Source organism: Piliocolobus tephrosceles, chromosome 19 (assembly GCF_002776525.5).
Source record: "Piliocolobus tephrosceles isolate RC106 chromosome 19, ASM277652v3, whole genome shotgun sequence".
NCBI lineage: Eukaryota > Metazoa > Chordata > Mammalia > Primates > Cercopithecidae > Piliocolobus > Piliocolobus tephrosceles.
In genome coordinates this window covers 55905032-55927955 of record NC_045452.1, presented here as the reverse complement: position 1 = coordinate 55927955, position 22924 = coordinate 55905032, and positions in this window count along the sequence as shown.

Genomic DNA, 22924 nt, shown 5'->3' with positions numbered 1-22924 from the left:
AGTAGAGGTTCTGCATGAGGGCTCTGGCCCTGCACAAACTTCTGCCTGGACATCCAGGCATTGCCGTACAAATTCTGGAATCTAGGCAGAGGCTCCAAAGCTCAATTTTTGTCTTGTGTGTACCCACAGCTCAAACACTACATGAAAGCCACCAAGGATGGGACTTGCACCTTCTGAAGCAATGGCCCAAACTGTACCTTGGCCCCTTTCAGCCACAGCTGAAGCTGACGCAACTGGGACACAAGGCACCATGTCCTGAAGCTGCATAGATAGCAGGGCCCTGGAACAGGTGCAAAAACCATTTTTCTCTTAGACTTCTGGACTTGTGATGGGAGAGGCTGCAATGAAGGTCTCTGAGATGCCCTGGAGACATTTTCCCATTGTTGTGGCTATTAACATTTGGCTCCTTATTACAAATGCAAATTTTTGCAGCAGACTTTTCTCCCCAGAAAACATTTGTTTGTTTTTGTTTTATTGCCACGAGGTCAGGCTGCAAATTTTCTAAACTTTTATGCTCTGCTTCCCTTTTAAGTAAAAGTTTCAGTTTTGGATAATCTCTTTGTAAATGCATATGACTAAATGTTTTCAGAATCAGCCAGATCACCTCTTAAATGCTTTGCTGCTTAGAAATTTCTTCTGCCAGATACCTTAAATCATCTCTCTCAAGTTCAAATTTCCACAGATCTCTCGAGCAGCAGCAAAATACTGCCATTCTCTTTTCTAAAGCATAGCATGAGCAACCTTTACTCCAGTTCCAAACAAGTTCCTCATCTCCATCTGAGACAACCTCCACCTGGACTTCATTGTCCATATCACTATCAGCATTTTGGTCAAAACCATTCAACAAGTCTCTAGGAAGTTCCAAACTTTTCCACATCTTCCCATCTTTTTCTGAGCCCTTCAAACTGTTTCAACCTCTGCTCATTATCCAGTTGCAAAGTTTCTTCCATATTTTCAGGCAGTTCCCCACACCTGGTACTAATTTTCTGCATTAGTCCATTTTCACACTGCTATAAATAACTGCATGAGACTGAATAATTTACGAAGAAAGAACAAAGGTCTAATTGAATCACAGTTCTGCATCACTCAGGAAACTTAGTCATGACAGAAACTGAAGGAGAAGCAAGCAACTTTTTAACAAGGTGGCAGAAGAAATATATATAGAGAGAGCACAAAGGGGGAAATAGCCAAACACTTGTAAGCCATCAGATTTTGTGACTGCTCACTCACTATCATGAGGACAGCATGAGAAAAACTGCCCTCATGATCCACTTACCTCCCACCAGGTCCTTCCCTCAACATGTGAAGATTACAATTGTAGATGAGATTTGGGTAGGGACACAGAGCCAAACCATATCAATCTTTAAATAATATCATAGATTTATTGTCCAATTGTATACTTAGAAATAACCTTGACATTGTCTACAATATATAATCTGTTACAGTAAGTAATTTTGAATTAAAATAGTAGAATGTGTTCTGTTACAGGAAATAGAAACCTAGGAATAAATTATTTTACTATTGCCAAAGCATACACAACATGTAAGTAGTAGAAATTGTAGATGATTTAAAGTGTGTTGTGTGTGTGTGTGTTTTCTTCTGATAAAGTGGATCTTTACATGATAAATTAGTAACTTATTATAAAATGTTAGCTCTCACATGATAAAAATAAAACATCATGTATGTTTTAGGTTAAGTATTTTTTTTGTCTGAGTTAGATTTTTGCAGTAAAGTTGCTGTGATGAAGCCTGATGCAGTTGTAATACTAAAGTCTAAAAAAAATTAGAAGATTTACAGTGAGTTTTTATAAAGTTGTTCATAGTCATTTAATAGCATAAGACATTTTTAAACATCTTCCAAAGGATGACCATTTAGTTCTATTTTTGTATATTTTAAAGAAATATTAGACACATCTTTACACTTGATATTGAATTGGAAGGGAATTAGATACAATGAAACCATATAACCTAAACGAGTCTCATTAATTTAGGAAAAAACAATGGAGATGATTGAGTGAAAATAATTCATTCAATGGTATGTTTAGGAAAATAGCCCATTGCACAGTATGTTGTATATCAAGAAGGTATGTTTAGGAAAATAGCCTGCTGCATGGCAAGACAGATGCCACCTTGAAGTAAAACTGCCATGATGACAAATGTTTGACTCTCATGTACAAAGGTGTTCTGCAACAGGCCTTGAAACAATGCCTCTAACATGGATCATGAATGTGGTTGTGTAACCTCTCCAGTGGTCATAAGTCTTGGAAAGAAAGTCTGAAGACATGGCCAGCTGCACCTGTTTTACCCTGAAATTTCCTTTATAAAAAATATGTTTTGGAGTGCAGATGTGGGAACCCACTATCTTGTGGCCACTCAAGATATTACTTCTGTTTTTAAGTCCCCTTTAATTTTTTTTTTTTTTCCTGAGAAACTGGATTCATCAGCCTCTTTCTTTGGCCTCTCTTGTCCTTCAGCTTTTGGAGAAGGGTTTGCATTTATCTGCTCACCACGAAACAGTATGCATGTGTGTTCTTTGTAACTATTTTCCTATTTGTGTGTGTGTGCCTCTTTTTTAAGAAAATGAGTTTATATTTCAGGAAACTAAAGATGTTATTCACTTTATAAACTGTAAATAAAAACAGATTTTTTTAATGACACAAGTTTATTTTCTGAATTATTTGTATTGATCTTTATTATGTATGAGACCTCAGAGAAAGACAACATATGGTTTTTAATGTATTGTTAGAACATGTTAAATTTAACAGAGTTCATTTGAGCAAAAAGTGAATCATGAATAAAGCAGCACTCAAAACTAAAAGAGGTTCAGAGAGCTTAATTCAGCAAATTGGCAGTGGATTTTTATAGACAGAACCAGGTAATAAAGCACAGATATAGTTTGATTGGTTACACCTAGGCAATTTTCTTTTTTGGAACTGGTCTGATCAGTTGCCTGCTGGTGATTGGCTGAGATTCAGAAATCTGTTACAAAATATACAAAATTAGGTTTTAGTTTGTTTACATACTGGGTTATGTTCCAGTTTGCTATGTGGAAACCCAAAGTACTGAGGCAGCCTCACACTTAACGTCTTCCTGTTTTTGTTGTTATTGTTGCTTTGTTTTGCTTTGTTTTGAGACAGAGTCTCCCTCTGTCGCCCAGGCTGGAGTGCAGTGGTGCGATCTCGGCTCACTGCAAGCTCCGCCTCCTGGGTTCACGCCATTCTCCTGCTTCAGCCTCCCAAGTAGCTGGGGATACAGGCGCCGCCACCTCGCCTGGCTAATTTTTTGTCTTTTTAGTAGAGAGGGAGTTTCACCATGTTAGCAAGGATGGTCTCAATCTCCTGACCTTGTGATCAGCCCACCTCAGCCTCCCAAAGTGCTGGGATTACAGGCGTGTGCCACCGCACCAGGCCTGTTTGTTTAACCTACGAGTACCTCAAATTACATGTTGTTTCCTTACATATATTAATTAGCAATTTCAAAAACAATTGAAGTTATGAGAGACTTTATCTTAATGTTTTTGGCAAGATGAAATATTGATTTTATAAAAATTTCCTGTTTAATTGGCTTTGCACATTTTAAATAAATCATATTATAGTGTAAGATAATCAACTGATGATGTGATTAATATACAACCAGTTTTAACTTTACTGAGAAGTAAAAATAACTGTAAATATGTCTTCTTAATTAATGTAGGTTAAATATTTTTTGAATATTATATTGTTAAGAGAACTTTTAAGGTCTTGAGAAAGAAAGTAGAAAAATACAATGTAAAGGATAAGATGTAATACAAGAGAATCGGAATTATATTAACTCAATTTGAACGTCACTAAGAGTTTACAAATCACTTTCGAAATGAGCTGTTCATTTTGCTAAATGTTATACATCAAGAAGAAAAGATTAGAAAGACAACTAAAAATTAAATAAAATCTTTGAAATAAATATTTTCTTAACTTTTTATCTAATATAACTTCACAGTCAGGCTACAGACCTAAAAATGTAGCCCCTAATTTAAAATAATCTATAGTTTTAACAATATACACATATACAATAAACTTTGAAAAAACATAGATTAAATATATATACATATGATATATATATATATTTAATGGAATGAAATTATGCTTGATTTCATTGTCCTAAATAATTACATATTTTGTATACTGATGTTTTAAAATTGTCGATATATTCAGATCAAATAAATATTCCAAAGTCTCTAAGTAGGCACAGATTTTAGTCTAATGCCAATGAAAGTGTAAACTATTTAATCATATTTCTTTTACTCATTTAATTTTTAGTCAGTGATTTACAATTATTTTTTAACAATATTCACAATAAAACAAAATGTCAATAGTCTTCATTATAAAGACTCTGCTACATGCTTGCTTGGCTAAGATAAACTATACTTCTCAGAATTTCCTTTATTTGCATATTTCCATACATGTGGGCTACAAGATTTTCCTGGAGAGGTGGAGGCACAAGAGACACTGCAACCATTTTGTACAACTCAATCGTTGCTGATCTGCTGCGTCAACTCATTCAAATAAAACAGCAGCTGTACCTTTATTTTCTTTCTTACTCCTGGATTTACTTCAGTTTCTGTGACTCACGGGACATATGTGTGTGTTCAATTCCATCTGAAAAAGCATAGGGTTCTGCAGGATACCTTACTCACCAAGATTAGAGGTATGTCTTAATTGCATACAACAAACTTGTTATAAGAATATGTAATTGTATATGACAAACTTGTTATGAGAATGAATGGTGATTATGTGTTCTGACACACAATTGTTTATTAAGCATTTAGTACCTGCCAATCTGCTAGACATTTTACTTGTTATTCATAAGTAAATATTCAAAAATGAAAATATCCCAAATTAAGATATATAAATTTAAGATATATAAATAATTGAGAGATTCATTTGCTCTCCAAATTTGCAAATAACTACCAATCCTCAATGGCTTCATCTTCATAATAAAATATGTTAAAATATATATAAGATTATTTACAACCTTAAATTTGGGAGAGTTAATGAAAAGGTAATATGAATTACCGTTTCTATCTTATTTTTAATAACTTTATAATAGGTATTCAACAAATGCTCTATATTGACCTAAATTTAGATTCCTGTATTTAGCAAAGCGGGCTAAATTAAACATTCCTTTAAAGCAAACCATCCTAACATTTTAGCCCTAGATTTTTCTATTTTTCTTTTGAATACATTTGCAATAAAGTGATATACTTTATTGCATATATATACACATGTATATTTATGAAATATTTTATGAAATATTTATATTTCATAAATATACATATATGAAATATACATATATAATATAAACTTTCATTTTTGAGCATATGTGCTTGCAATGATGGAATGATATATATATGTGCACACATACATATTTGTACCTATATATGTACATACACCTATGTTTAGTTATTTAAGTGATTATAAAATATTTTATTATCCCAGAAAAAGACATAAAGGCTGTTTCTTCCACATCCCAGTGCTAAAAGATATTACCACTAATTTTAAATTTTGTCAATCATAAAGATTTATATTTTTAATCTTAAATTTTTTCGCAGAGTAACTGTTACTGTTTTTATACCTATAATATTTGTAATAATAGCTTCTTTACTTGTGAAGAGATGCCGAACTTTCAAAGGTATTTTCTAGAAATATTACACACATTTCAAAATTTAATCTTTCCATAGTGTGAGTGACTACTGCATTCCTGAAATATGACTTCATGGGACATACCACATTATGTAAGATACACTTCTGTATTTCACTGCCAAATATTATTCTAATTATTTTAATTTTTTTTTAAACTTTCAAGTTCAGGAATATAAGTGCAGGTTTATTACACAGATAAACTTGTGTCATGGGGGCTTCTTGTTGTACAGAGTATTAAGCCTAGGACTTATTACTTTTCCTAATCCTCTCTCTCCTCCCACCCTCTACCCTCTGAAGGCCCCAGTGTGTTGTTTCCCTCTGTGTCCATGTGTTCTCATTGTTTAGCTCCCAAGTCTTATTTATAATTGAAACTGCATGTGAATTATCTCTTGTAGTATGCCATTTATCAGATTTATTATTGTTTCATAAAAAGTAGTCAACCTTCCATTTTTTATGGTTAAAACAATATTTATAATTACTAATGATCACACTTGCTAAAATTGTTTGGTTCATATGTTTGTAATAATGGGACTAGTTACGATCTAGTTTTAATGAGCAAGGCAATGTAATATCCATAACACACCCAATGGTATTTCTTAAATTTAGCTCAGGAGATTTCTATTAAGATTCAGATGGCAGGAAAATAAGTATAGAAATCTGTTCACAAACATAAGTAAATATCTTAAAGTTGATTGCAAAACAAAATGAAATTGCTAACATAAGCACATATTTTATAAAATGTTTCCATCATTTCCTTGAGAATAAAAGCATTGTTCTGTCTTTCAAAGTTTATGTAACCTTCGAATAATTCATGTATGCTATATGAATTTATAATATTTGAGGCATATATAATTTTAGGTTAAATTCAACACATTTTTATTCTGTAGGGGGATGACAGTAAATTTTTGCTTATAGAATAATTTCCAGTGAGGAGTAATTATTTTCTATTCTACCAAAATTCTATCAATATTTTAAACAATCTTGCAATTAGTTTGTTTTAAAGTTTATATAGCACTCAGACATGAATTAATATGATGCTGATATCAGACATGATGCTAGGTTATTATTTATCTTATCAGTGTCTTTTACCATACTGAAAACATTATGCATTATTTTAAATTTACTATGTATGTTTTGTCAGAAAATAATGAATGTTTCTAAGTTTTCTGATTTGTTCATGTGCATTTATAGCAGTCTCTTAAAATTTTAATGTGTCTGTATGGTGCTTATAACAATACTTTTCTCCCTGATTCCTTAGCTAAATTATAAGAATTTTTTAAAAATTTTTAAATAAAATCCTTCTAGATTTATCAATTCTACTAGTTTTTGCTTTACATTTTACTAATTTCTATGTCATATTTAATACTGCAATATTTCTAATATTTTTTCTCTTTACTAGCTTATGTTTTTAATTTATCACAGTCTATCTTTCAGGATTATATTATTTCAATTAGAGTGTAAAAACTTATCAAGGTGTACTTTTGTTTTTCTATTACCAAAAATTGTGTTATGTTTGTCATAATTATTATTTTCAGTGTGTTAGGAACATTTCTCTCCACTGTTGTTATTTTCATTTAAACAATCATTTATCCTTTAAGGAGATTGAAATAATGATTTAGAATTGAATACATATAGGTAGTATTTTCAGTGCTCTTGATTCATTTATGTGGATCCGTATTTCTATACAGCATCATTTTCTTTTTTGTCTGAAGGATTTCTTGTGACATTTATTGTGTGACAAGTATTCTGGTAATGAATTCTTTTGTCTTTTACATATCTAACATTGTCTTTGTTTCATGTTTGTTGAACTGTTTTTTGATATAGAAGTCTATATTGATAGTTTTTTCCATTAAGTAACTTAAAAATTTTATTCTACCACCTTCTGCCTGACATTATTTCTCATTAGAAAGCTGCTGTCATCCAGCTTTCTATATATCAGTCTTTTTTTCTGAATTTTAAAAATTTCTCTTTATCAATACCTCGCACAATTTCATTTTAATGTGCTTTACATTCATTTTTTAAAAAATATTTTCTTGCAATTGGTTTTTTTTTTAATAACTTGAAACTTTGTAGTTTTTATCAAATTTGGAATGTTTTCTACCACTCTCTTTTTTCCCTTTTCACCTCTCTTTTTTCTTTCTTTAGGAACTCTAATTTTATTTATTGTGGGCCACTTGAAGTTATACCACTGACATTTTCTTTATTTACCAAAAATTAGCTTTCCCATATTTTATTTTGAATAATTTCTACTGATATTTTGAGAGTAATTATTTTTCTTCTGCAATTTCTAAACTGTTGTTAATTTTATTTTCTGTATTATAGTTTTCATCTCTAAAAGTTTGATTATTGATTTTTTAATGTTTTCCAGGTTGCTAGTTTTCAGGCATTTGCAATACAGTTATAACAACAGTGTTAATGTTTGATTTTATTGTCTGCTAATTCTAACATTTCTGTCATATCTGGATAACGTTTGATTGATTGATACACTTGACCAATATGAACAGAAAATATTTTTCTCTTTCTTTGCGTTTTTCTGTTTTTGTTTCTTTGTATTTTTCTCCCATTAACATTCTATAATTCTTTGTAGGATAACTCTTTGTGAATTTTTCCTTGTTTATGCTAGATAATTTTTATTTCTATAAATATTCTTGAAATTGGAATGTGATTAGCTTTAAAACAATTTTATTTTGGGAGACTTTTATTTTAAGGTCTGTTCAATGAGTACTCACTGTGCTCAAGCTAGGATTAATATTCACCACTACCTGGGTAAGATTCTCTATGATTTTACCCAAGACCAATGCCTGTTGACTTTCCACCTGGATGGTGATATTCTTAGCTCTGTGTGCACACAAGCACTGTTACTTATAATTCATTGAGTTTGTTCTTCTCTAGGCCTTAGATAGTTTCCTCAAATGCATAAGCAGGTCATTACACAGATTAATACTCAAGGATACCCTCCTCTCTGGTCTCTATTCCACAGACTCAAGTCACCTTGATCACCATGGTTTCTCAGCTTCATCTCTTCCACATAGAGTTTTCCAGGCTCTGCCTTTCTTCCCCTTCCCTGTGCTATAGACAAGAGTCTCTCTTACTGCAGTAAGTTGGGTAATTAGGAGGCTGATTTTGTTTGTTTCTCATCTCTCTCAGAGATCACAGTGGCTTGCTACTGTTTGTTTCCACTTTATTGGTTATTGCAAGTAGGAATATGAATCCAGCTCTGCTATTCCATCCTGGTTACAAATGGAGACCTATAATTTAATATGTCATTTTTAGTTACTTTTCACTAAAATTAAATTTATTTGTATGTAGGAATCTAATCTACATTATTTTGTTTTCTGCCAAATACCTGTCTCATCAACACACTATTGAAACAATGCAGAATGCTATAGTGACTAACATTGGAAGAAGTGATTTCTGATCAATAAACTGCCAAAATCAACACCTTCTTGAGCATTACATGAGAGAAAATATTCCAAATGTCAGCATTTTATGTACATGTGCCTTTTGCTTAAGTATATACATAGATTTGTTCTTTGTGTGTCCATTCTGTAATCTCTGGGGTAAAAATTGTGACACATAAGAATTTTCAATAAAATATTTTAATAAAATAAAAATGTAAGTCCCAGAACACTAACTTTTTTCACATCTTAAAATAGCTCCTAACTACTATCTGGTTTTATACAAATAATTTTATTTTGCTTATGTTAGATGATTGAAAAGAGTCAGTTGTCTAACCAGAATTTTCAAAACTCTTGTAATTCCAATTTTCAGTCTCTCCTTATGATCATATTAAGGAACACATTAAAGAGAATACACTTAGACAAACACACCAAGCTTTTTGATATCTATGGTTTATATAATTTTTAATGTTATATAACTACTTAGTTTTATATTCTGTATTATTTTATTGTTTAGAAATATAATTTAACGTCATTATTTAAATTTTTTGATGTATATTCTAAATGAAATATTTTATTCAGAAATATTCTTTAAAGATTTTCCTTCACCAAATTGGACTGGCAATAAAATGCCCTTTGTTAAAATTCAGTTAGATGGTATAAAGAAATCAGATAACAGAAATAAACACAAATTCATTTTCAACTAAGCATTCCTAGTTCTTAGTCAACATTACACATTCAAGCAAAATACATTTAAAATACATTTAAGCAAAAGTATTAAAATGAGATTCCTAGGTTTTTTTTAAAAAACAGAGGATTAACTGTTCTTACTACAATATCTTAGCATTGACATATACTCTATGGTCAATTAATTGATGTTGTACCTTCTGTGTGTGAGTGATAACAGAAATCTTAATACTATATTTATAGAATTGGCCACCATGACTTATTTTAGGCAAAGGAATTAGAAGAACACGTAAAATTGAAATGAACATTTTCAAAGAGTCACAGATTTAATAGATTATTATTTTATAAATTGCAAATTATGTTTATAAATGTACTACATGTTATAGAAATAACTATACCTATGTACTTAAAAGTATCCTTCTCCCCTTTAATTCTCACCTCCCCATTATCACCAGAGATTATTACTATTAAAATATTCAGTGTGTCTATATACAATCTTCATATAGTTGGTTAAAAACATAGAGAGACTAATATAAAGCCTGTAGATGTCAGAATATAAGGTAATAATACTTCTGCATACATTTAAAATATCTACCTCATAAAGTGGTTGAAAAAATCAAGGGAGTTAATATTTTCAACATCTTGTAATAGTTCCAATTGCCTTTTTAAAGTTTGCATGTTATTCCACCTATTGGAGTACTTATGCATTTATTTCTATGGAGTCAGAAAAATTGAATCACTGCATCACATTTATATGTTAATGGGCACTGTCCCAGCATCCCTGATGTGTCTACCTGCCAAGAAAGGCACTGGGAAGTGCTTTATTTGAACTGAGTTCTCTGATTTCAATGGAGATTATGGAATCCCTAGGCAGCCCCAAGATGGAGGGAGATAAGAGTAAACATTAAATTGCCAGGAGCAAGATGAACGTGACTACTGTAATAGGAAGCAGATCACAGCTGTAATCAGAATGGTTTTACCATTTAGATTTTTTCATTGCCTAATTAATAATGGGAAACCAATGAAATCATTATCAAAAACAACAAAACAGCCCTAACAATACTAACTAAAAGTTCCTTGATTTATATAGTGAAAAATTTCTACTAATGGTGTATTACCAATAGAAAGTCACAACCCAGTTCCCAGAGTAGAAGTTTATCATATTCCTACAAAAATCTTTTGAATAAAGAGGAAGGTGACTAACCTTGAAGAAGAACCCCACACTGTCTCCTCACCGCCAAATTGTCATATGTATCTTCCTTCTAACTTTTCTGAAAGTAGTCTTTGATCGTTTACCATGCAATAGGGTAGGAAATATAACAAATTTGGTGGGAATTCACTGAAAGTGAATTGACAATCATTCCTAGTGATTTAAGAATATAGGCTTATGGAATTAAAGTACTCAATGGAGCTTTGGTTCCTGGTGGTAATGGTGAGTCCAAAAACACATTATATGTTTATTTCCTCACATCTAGAATGTATAGCTTCTATAGGTATGCTCAACATTAGTCAGAAATTAAACAGTTAGCTCCTGTTCTGGGAATTCACTGGTCTTATTTCTTATCACCCTAAGTCAGGATGACTAATAGCACAGCATCGCTTATATAACAACAAGCCTTGAAGTCTCATATATAGAACCATCTAGTAATTAATACAGTGTGTGATTCTGTTAATGTCCACCAAGATGTGGTCTTTGCTCTGAATCAGTGACCAAATATTAACATGTTGCTGTTTTCCCAGGGCCAGAATTCACATGTCAGATAATCAAAGGTAAGAAATGTAAGCAGCTAACTTTCTATTAACTATAATGATCTATCAATAATGATCTATCCATTTTTTTCTTCCCTTCATACAGTGCTTGCTGATTTAAGAGACCTTAGTTGAAAATACCACATGATCACTTTGAACTGAATGGGAAACATGCACAAAGAGGAGGGTTACTAGTTGAGTTAATTAATTTTCACCCCAAATAAGGAAAGGAAGAGATTTTGTAGTACGAGCTATCAATTTCTCAGACATTACTAGAAAGAAGTTTTGGGTCACCCCCAAAAGAAGCCACCATGATCAATAGAATTTCTTGGTAGAAAATTAATTTATAAATACTAGTTAAGACTATATGATCTCATACCAAAATGGTGGCCATAGGAGTTACAGCCATTTTGTTCTCATTTTGATATTAATTTATGTTAATATTATATAGCTATATATACATAGTGTTTACTGTTTTTTTTCCAATTCTCTTACTATATAAAGGAATATGAAAAGCTGTCAGTAGGTTATCTTGAATTTCAATATTTAATTTATAGGCATAAAAGACAGAATGTGACTCAGAATAAGTATGAACACCTTTTAAAGATGGATAAAGTCTTGGTCAAATCTTCAATAATTCATCCTAATTTAAAATGGAATAAAAGGCATTTGTATTATTTTCCAATTTCCATTGTGTCAATACTCTAATTTCAGTTTGCTAATGTGATGTCACTGCATGAAAATCTGGGATGAGACACACAAAATTAACTCCTATGAATCAAAGTAATACAGCTCCAACATAACACTGTAAAAATGATCAAGCTAATATCTCTCCCACACATTCTTTTCATGATGTGACTGATATTCCTCCCACTGAGGATTGAGCTCTTTCTTTTTTCTTTCTTTTCTGCGAGTTCATGACCCCAGGAGAAGTAATCTTATGTGATGTGCTATGCTGGGTCACAAAAGACAATTCAGCTCCTTTCTGGATCTCTTTATTTTCTTGCGGATCAACTGCAGGAACCACATGGTGAGAGAGACTAAGCAGCCATATGGGGAGGTTACATGTATGTACTTTCACTAATAGCCCCAGCTGAGTTCCCATCTCAACCAACAGTCATGTGCCAGAATGAACCTTCACAGGAGTCCAGCCCTTAGTCATTAAGTCCACTTTGGCCTTTGAGTGAATAGGCCACCATTACTCTCTCTACAACTAGAAATTGTGTTTTGAAGGAATATTTACATACACTTAAGTCATATTAAATCCAAACACATTATACCTAATTCCAACATTTGTACAGGAATAAATTATATATTCCAGAAATGTTTGACTATTATGAGATATGGAGCACCCATGGAGCCCATACTTGGCCATTCTTAAAATGTCTATATTGGAGTGTGGCGGAACTCTTTAAACAGCTCTTTACAACCACTCCTGCCCTTTCCCAGTGCTCAATTGTTCGGCTCCAAATAGGCACCATTTGTGCTTTTGCCCCAACAATATTCCCTTATATGAATGACCATTAGAGAAAGAGTTGATATCTGTGACAAATATGACTTGACAGCAGGATTAGTATAGTAAAATAAAATTAAGAAATGTTGCCAATGAAAATAATGACAGAAGAGTCAAACAAAGAATTCTTACTTAAGAAACTACCTGGGTTTCTCAAATACTGGGACTGGATATGATTTCAGAGTGAAAATAACTTGTATTGGCAGAAAATATTCCATGGGTCTTTTGTTTTCCTGTTTAATTTTTCTTGCCAAAGAAAAAGTCATTGATAGCCTCTTATAATGGACTATCTTTTCAAAGATGTATAGCAAAATTTTCAAAGATGTATAGCAAAGTGTCCGGAAAGATAGAAATAATGTATCTCTCCAAAAGAAAAAAAAAAAAAAAAAACATGACTTGTTTGCTTACTTTCTATTATAAAGTATTTAGTTTCCCTAAGTTCATTGGAACCCATTCTGTGTATCGTCATAAACCTAGGACCATTCACATTACCCTTGTGGAAGTTGGGACAAAGAGAATTGATGTAATTATTCTGGTTCTCATGTGCCTGACTTACTGTGAATAGTGCGGTCCTTTTCTCCCATCCAGCAGCTTTGCGTCTTCTGCTATGTTCTATGAAACTGTGGCAATTTATGTTGACTTGGAAATACAATGAAATCTCAGAACCTCCACCATTCTTGACAACTAGTGGTCCAGAATGAGTTGAAAATCTGGCAAATGTGATACTTTTACATGTTGTTATTCAATTGGTCTAATACTGAAGTTTTCTTAAAAAAAATCCATAGAAATTTACATTGCGAAAGTTTATTGAACTGTATTTTAAAATATTGAGAGGGCACACTTCTCAGATTTCTATTTATTCTGAATTTTATAATCTTTGAAAATGTCTAGTAAAACCTCATTAAATGCATGTTTATCTAAATCGCATTGAATTTAAATTTTTTAAAAATAACCCTCCTGACTAATAATTTATTGTCTAGGCAAACACAATTATTATCTATCATTCTAATTTAGTTTTCATCAAGATTATTTTTGTTTCTTTGGGGTTTAAATTATGTTTCCAATACATTACATCTTATTTAAAATTTACTTTACATCAATGTTTGTATACCATTTAAAATTGCACATTTTAAAACATCTGTTTCAATTAAGCTGTCTCTTATTACCATATTTGCTGCAGCTGTTTCTATCACTGACTGGCTGATACCAGAAGTTTATTTGGCTTAATTTTCCAATTTTTTTATTTTAGGATGAAATGCATTTTCAAAAATTTAGATTAGGGCAAACATTTTCCTATTATTTTCTTTGTGTCTTTGTTAGTTTATTCTTTGCTTAAAAGGAATTAAGTAGTGTTGAGACAAGTTTGTAAGGAAACACTAACTATGAGTGGAGACACGTGGAAGGGGTTTTCACATGCTCAGTTGCAGGCAGAGGACTCGGCTCTCTCTTCTAGCACTGGACAACGTCACTACTGACAGGAATCTGAAAGCAGAGTAATTGACGCTGGAAGCAAAAAACCTTGAAGCTATATTCTTCCTCATTAGACAATATTCACTGCCCCGTGCCTTCCCCAAATCTTTTCTAAAAGTTTTATTTTATGTATGCTTGTTTAGAAATACTTCAGAAAGACCAAGACATAGACGTCATGTAAACTACAGAATTTTTACTCTGAATAATTGTGTCACTTTAGACCTAAAGGAGAAACAAATGAATCAATGTGCTATTCACAGACTTCTAAATATTCTGGTACTTGGTTACATTACTTACATCTTTCAAACTATAAACAGGATTTTGAGCCCTTTGTTGCTTGTATCTATTGAATATATTATGACATTATTTTTATCCTATCTATCTATCTATCTATCTATCTATCTATCTATCTATCTATCTAGTGTCTTGTTATTGTACCATTACTTGGGCCACATAAAATAAAAACATTTGGAAGTGAGACATTTCGTAGTTTTTTCATATTTGTAACTTTCTATTAGAAATATCCACAATAAGAGAATGTGTGTGGCACTTAAACGATGTTGCTTAATAGGCTAGAGAATTTTAAATCAATTTTGCATATAATATAGTTAAGCTCTTCACATGAATACTAAGTGAACTTTTATGCCTCCACTTTGTGAAGGAAAAAAGCTGAAATTCAGAAAATTTTACATGATCTATATTCCCAAAGTCACATACATACTAAGTGATGAAACCAAACAGGAACCTTGGTCTTTAGACTTAAAACATAGCCTCCTTCCCTTTCATGTGCAAGTAATGAATATGTCACATGTCTATTTTTGTATAATTCACTTTATGTTTCTAATTCCAGCTCAGTCAATAACCGTGTATTTTTAGTTGGTATAAGCATACAATGACATAGAACAAATAAACCCCAATCTTCAATAGCAGAGTAGGGTGATTATAGTTAGTAACATTGTATAGTTTATTTCCAAATAGTTAGAAGAGAAGGCTTGAAATGTTACCAACACACAGAAATGATAAATACTCAAGGTCATAGTTACCCCAAATGACTTGACTTCATCATTACATATTCTATGCATATAACAAATACCATGTGTACCCCATAAATATGTAAATATTTTGTATCAGTAAAAAAAACTGTGTATTTGTCAATGGACAAATAATTTTTACTCTCGAGTGTTCGTTGTTTTATTCAGATACAAAAAAAGTTTGGATCAATGATTCTCTAGATTTCTTCCAATTCTAAGTTCCTTGTTGATACATTATTTTATATAACCAAATTTTCTTATGCAAAGACTCAGAATTTAACGTTATATTAAGTAGATTATTGACACACACTTATATGCATGTGAATATTAATATATCACGTTAAATATAACATATACACTGTACGTGTGTGTTATTTTTCATACTATTGCAGAAAATAAATCTTTCTACAACAGTCTAAATTAGTAAAATTATTATTTTTGTATATGTTATATGAACAACCCCTTCATCCCATTTTCTTGTATTCAAACAATACTAACTTCAGGAAGAGTAAAATATTTAACTAAAATTTAAGACATTTCCAAATACATAGTGGTAAATATTTCCTTATGTGATCATTTTAAACTGATCTAGGAAGTTTTAACCCTTTTAATAATGGATATTTTATGACTTACTATAAAATTGTTCTGTCTCATTACCAGATAGATTTTGCTAGAGAATATTTTGGATAGAGCAACTGACTCTTGATGGTAAACATTTTGTTTGCTATTGCCTTTTCCCCTCATCCTTAAAAATTGTCAGACTCTTCTTGGCCATGATAATAATGTTGTTAATAAAGTAAAAACCTAAATAAAGTATTTTAATAGATGAGTTATAAATGATAGGGATGAGCTATAAAAGACTCTCCAGATTCTTTTGATTTGGTCAGTTGACAAAAATAAGGACATTTATGTTTGATATGTGTACCCTTTTATCTATCTTAATAGGAGTCTTTTTAGATATGTGGTGATTGTTTCCGTTTAGGTAGTTTATAATTTCCATAAAAACATTTTTGAGATTTACATTTATGAAATATAAAATAAAAAAACTTCTTATTTAAGTAAGAAAGGAAATTAATCATAGTAAGATATTGAAAAGATACTTGAAAGATTTTACATGAATAGCTACACTAATTGCTGGGGCCATTCCTTGCTCACATAGCTGTTTATCAAGACAGAATGATAAATATAAGCTATGGTTTGTAACATCCCTTTGAAAATATTAAAATAAATAATTCATATTGTGCACAGATGACTAAATGCAAGAATACTGCAGTGTGTATTCAGAGATTTTTTTTCTTTATGAATTGGGTAGGATTTCACTGAACGAAGCATGCACAATACCTTTCGATGAATTATTGAAATTAAGTTTTAGGAGACTTTTAAACTATGAAAATCCTGCTAAGCCATCAGAATAAATTGAGTTAAGGAGTTTTAGTGTAAGTTTTAAATGTGTAATTCACAAAACTATGGAATTTATGCTCATGAGCTTGTAATTCTATGGAAGCAAAAATGAGTGCTAGTAAACATGTGAACATCTTATCTTCTCTTTATTGTATGAACTCTGCACTTCTAAATTTGTTGATTCTATCAACATGAAGTCTACTAAGCCATTTTAATCTATTTTATACCTGATACCGTGAGTGGCAAGCATCTAAGTGTACTTGGAACAGAATATTTGCATAGAAAGGAAAACTACTTCTCTTTTACTTCTGATCAATTTTTATTTTATCTTAACCAACAAAATATCGTAGTTTGTTGCTCAGATAGTCTTTAATAAGATGAACATTAGCAAGACTATGTTTCTAGAATTGATGAAAATTGTTTCTAGATGTGATGGGAAAAAAAGCGCATTGAGAAAAATAACGTCAAATATTCAGAGAAGTCCCCACCATCTCTAAATTTGTTCTTGGACAAATTACTTGCCATATTACCTCTTTGCAAGTAGAGGTAGATCATTTCTTTAATCTATGGCACAGAAATTCCTATCTTCACTCTCAGTAAACGGTATGGTTACAAATTAAGTAATAAAACAGGGGCAATATGTTTTATTTTTCTTCCATTTATTAGAGAAAGAGCCAGAAGTTTTTCTCTGTAAATGGTCAGATAGCAAATAATTTCAGCTATCTTAGCCATACAGTCTCTATTGAAACTACTGAACACTTATTCTTGTAGCCCAAGGCAGTCTTAGGCAATACCTAAAATGAGTGGGTGTGGCTGAATTCCATAAAACTTTATTTACATGAACAGGTGAGGGCCCAGAACAATTGCCCTTCCAGTGGGGAGCATGTTCACAAATGTTGTGTTCTATTTAGTCATGGGTGTATATCAACATCTATCCACCTTTTATAGTGGATCACAAATGTCTTCAGGATCTGCATGCCCCCTTTATCTACCTCAATACTAGACACCTTTGGTATCTGGATCCAAAAGTCTTTCTGTAACTCTCTTGTGACTGGGGCTTGATCTGTTTAGTTGGTTCAGTTATGGTCTGCCGATGCATATTAGGCTAAATATAAGGTAGAAGAAGAATCAAACTACATGTACTGTAAGTGTGTTTCTTTCCAGTTTTAAATCATCAATTAAAATTCATCAAAGAGTGTATTTAATGCTATATATTGATTAAATTACAGGTTATTTTGTACATTTTGTACGTTATTTAATGAGGCTTTTCCCATCATGCAAACAAACACTGTAAGGATGATTAGAAGACTTGGTTTATGTCTCTGATAAAACACCTCCTGAAACACTTATTGAAATAGCTCCATATTAGCTGATCTCATTTAATACATATTTTTGGAAGACTGATATGTCTGTACTATGAAACTTCAAAGTATATTTGGAAGAAAGAATAATGGTTTACTCTTCTCTGTCTCATCTGGTAAATGTCATTATCTCAGTGCTATTTGGGGATAGAAGTATGTTGCAATCACCCAAAATCAGACTTATTATCAATATATAGAGAATTTATCAACATCTTTTTTTTTTCTATTTCAATGTATTTTATAATACAAAACCATAAAAATAGTGATCACTTAAAGCAGTCATTGACAATAATACTTAGGATTATGTTTTGGTATAAGGTAACATTTGAAATCAGATGAGTGGTGTAAGCACTACTGAATTATCCTCTTTGGTTAATTGTTTACTATTCCCTTGGGCAGTTCATTTATTTGATATATAGCCAAATATGCTTTTTAGATTGTATAATTATATTTTATTATATAAATTAGCATTCAGAAGCTAAGGGTACCCATGTATTCATTTAAATAGGGTTTGCATATATACTTAGGGATATGTTTATTTATTCATATCCTCCCCTATTTAATTTTCACATACTTTTAGCCCCTTTTGGCTGTCAAAAAGTATCATTTACAGAGTTTCAATCTTTAGTGTTTTAAAGGAAAATATCCATAACTTTAGTTTCCTTGGGAAGTTCAAACAAAAGGTCTATATATAATACATGATCAATATATTATATTAACGTGATTAAAATTACAATTTATCTGCGTAACTAAAAAGATAAAGGGAGAGGAAATTAATAGTATTGATTACCCACTGGGTACCAAACACTATGAACCTCAGAAATTTCAATGAATTAGGTTTCAGTCAATCTATTTTCTTAATATGGAACCCCCCAAATGGACACAATACTCCCCCAAAAAATCTCAAGTTGGACAATCCCTAAGATTTTTGTTGCATTGGTTAAGAGAAGAACAGGAAAGAAACTAAGAAGTCTGAGAGAAAACACTTAAGAAAACAGACATTATGCCTGGTGCACCTTCTGCTCTCAGTCTTGTGTTCCACAGTGAAACCCTCCAGGTTTGAGATATCCGCACATTGAAAGCTTTTATTGTTATGTTAACACAGCATTAAGCCTCCTTTGATCCATATATTCTTATTGTTTATCTAGAGAAAGTAAATGGTTTCAATCATTCCATTGGCTCGTATGTTGATATGTCCTTTTACCAGCCACTTGTTTTACTTCAAATGATCAACCTGATTCTGTTTTCGTTATTTTTCACTTTTTATTTTTATTTTTCACTTTTCATTTCTTGTATATTCAAGGAGTACATGTGCAGGTTTGTTAAATGGATATATTGTGCAAGGTTGAGGTTTGGGTTTCTAGTGAACCCATCACCCAAATAGTGAACATAGTTCCCAATAGCTAGTATTTCTTTCTTTGACCCGCTCCCACCTCCCCGTTTTTGCGGCCCCCAGTGTCTATTATTTCTATCTTGATGTCCATGTGCTTTTTAGTTATAATCTCTGTAGATCATAGATTTACTCTCACCACCCCCTCAACAAAAATGAAAACATAAAAAAAGATATTCTTCTCCACTGTCCAAATCTGATCTCAGAAAAATTTCCTTTTTTTTTTTTCCCATACTTAGATGTTCACTTGGAAGTAGAGAAAAAAATTGGAAATTTGTAAATTCAGAAATAGACTCCAAGACCTCTAGTTTAATTTCCTTTTTGTCTCAATTAGTAATATATTTTTTGCAAGTGAAGATGGTTTCCTTATTTTCTCTCAATAAAGAGAGAACATATTATAACAACCTGTCTCTGATGAAAGCATTTTATTTCTTCAAAAAATAAAAACAATTTAAAAAAAATCAGTGAATCCATTTCTAAGCATTGTGTATATGCCAGACGTTACACTAGATGCATTGGAAATGAACATGCCTAAGCAATGCAAATCTTTTAATGCCAAGAGTAACCCTGGAAAAAATGGTTTTGCCTAACATGTAAAATTTGTATGTTTTTCTTTTATGAATTATAATCACCCTTGTAATATAATTATTTTATCTCCTTCTGCATCCAGTCATAAAGATGTACTATAAATTGGTACCATCTCGTGCATTCTGAAACACTCATAAGTTTAGGGAACTGAAGCAACATTAGTATACACTTTTAGAGTTCCACTAATTGCACTTTCTTAATTATCTCATGGCCTAAATTGGCCATATACCATGTTCTCATTTTGCTCTTAAAGAAAATGAATTTAAAAATGCCTGAGTGTCTTTCTGATGTGATTCATATTTTGTGACAGAGTGAAAATCGTAAGATTTGTTTTGATCCAAAGTTCCGTGTCATTTTCTGAATTTAATTTTCTTCATTTTGAAAGTTTAAATTTCCAAGAAGATGACCCAACTAAAACCACTTTAGAGTTTTCTCTAAAACTACAAGATTCTACCCTACCTAAGATAATGTTTGAACCATTATGATTCCAAATTAATATGCCGCACAGCCTGGGGAATCTCTTTGACGGAACTAGGAATAGGAGGAGGCAGGGCAAGATGGCAAATAGAAAGTTCCATCCATCAACCTCCTGCAAGGATATCAAGTTAACAAGTAGCTACACAGAAAAAAAAAAAAAACAAACAAACAAAAAAAAAAACACTTTAATAAGAACGAAAAATCAGGTGAGCACTCATAGGATCTGGTTGTATCATGGGATCCTTGGGGAACACAGCTGGAAGCTTCTGTGGCCAGCTGCACCTCTCCCTGAGTATTGCTCACACCTGTTGGCCTCGTTGCCCCAACCCGGCCTAGCAGGCTGCTCTTACCTTGCCCTGCTGGCCTGGATCCCACACCTGCGAAGGATGAGCTAGCCGTGGTGCAGTGAGGAGCGTGCGGCTGAGTGAGGGCGGGTACTGGCCGCTGCACACAGTCAGGCATGAGGACGGCTGTAGAGCGGGCAGCTCCAGGCATTAGCGTAGGCGCCAGCTCCCTGCGAGGTTGTGACTGGACCAGATGTACTGCAGGCAGCTTCCACTGCAGGCACCCATGTCTGGATGAGAGGAATGTGGAGGCACCTGTAAGCTTGGAGACACCAGGAGCCACAGACCTCCCAAAGAGGGTGTTACAGCCCTGGCTTAGGGAGCCCCTAGGTCTGGGTTCCCTGAAGGGCCACAGCTCTTCTCTCTTTCTCACTGCCCACAATGTGGTGACAGGGAGACGTGCTACAGGCCTGTTTGTGTTACAGTTCTCAGTCCGGCCATTCAGTGGTTTCCAAGTTCTTAGCCTACGCCCAGGAAGAATGAGGTGCACAGACAACCGGAAGGTGAGCAAGGCAGAGAGGAGGTTCATTGAGCAGCAAAACAGTACTCAGGAGACCTGCAGCGGATAGCTTGTTCCCGTAAGTAGATTGTCCTGATGTCTTCCGGAGTCTGAGGGAGTCCCAAGGTTGTTATGGGCTCAGACGGAGGAAGTGTATGCTGATTGGTCCATGAGCGGCCATGGGTGGGCCTGGAAAAAGCACTGTAAGTTCTCACTGGAGGCCATGAATTCCACCTAGAACTGATAGCCCGACCCCCATGCTTCAGGCCCTCCGTGACGCCCAGGCTGCTCACCCCAAAGGTCACCTGCAGCCCATGCTGAGCCTACCTCAGATATCCCCTTGCCTCCCTCCCTGAGATTGTCGGTTCCCAAAACTTCAGAGGGGAGCAGAGGTGCAGAGGAGGTGGGGGAGTTGCTGGCATGCCAGCACCACCCCAAGCGCATGCACATCCAGACGGGTCGTGACAGTGCCCAGGCTCAGCTTCAACTTTACTCTGAAATCAGAGCAGGCCTAAGGAGTGGGGAGAGTCCAGGGAGCGGGAGCAGGCATTTCCGAGACTACGGGGACAAGGCGGCTTCCCAGAACCCCGAGAGCGCAGTGATGCCCAGTTCAGGAGTTGCGGCTGTGCTGCTGTAGCCTTATCCAGGAGCAGGGCTCCTGTCCCTTTAACTCAGTAGGGGGCGGGGCTCATTCCTGTTCTGCCTCCTGCTGGCTGTATGGAGTGCGCAACCTCAGCTATGCCCCCCACCTCCTGCAGCTGGTATCCCGCAGTGGCTGCTCCAGATGGGCTGCTGCCTGCATCAGTTGTAACTTTGTATCACTGAAAGTCATTGAAGAGATAGAATAAAACAGTCCTGAATCACTGACGCTGTCCCTACTCCACTCCTGTCGATGGCAGCTTGATGCAGAGAGCATATCTGGACACAGGGAAGAGACAACACAGAAATTGTGAGGCACTGGACTCAGTGCTGTCCTGTTAAAACAGAGAGGAGAACAAGACCAAACTCAGCTGATAACCGCCTATGGATGGATCACTTAAACCAGCCCTAGTCAGAGAGAAATCCTTGATCCTTGACTGCCTGCAAATCGTGCCACCAAGACCTAAAGTTCACTGTCTCCAACTAAACTTGAAAGGCAGTCGAGGCCATAAGAACTACAACTCTCAGGTAAGTCCTAGTGCTAAACTAGTCCCAGAGACAGTAGACTGGGGGACATGCAACATACTGAGACACCAGCTGGGGTGCTTAAGGGAGTGTTGACATCACTCCTCCCCTAATCCCAGGCTGCAAAGCACAGGGGTCCAAAAGAGACACCTTCCCTCTGATTGAGGAGAGGAGG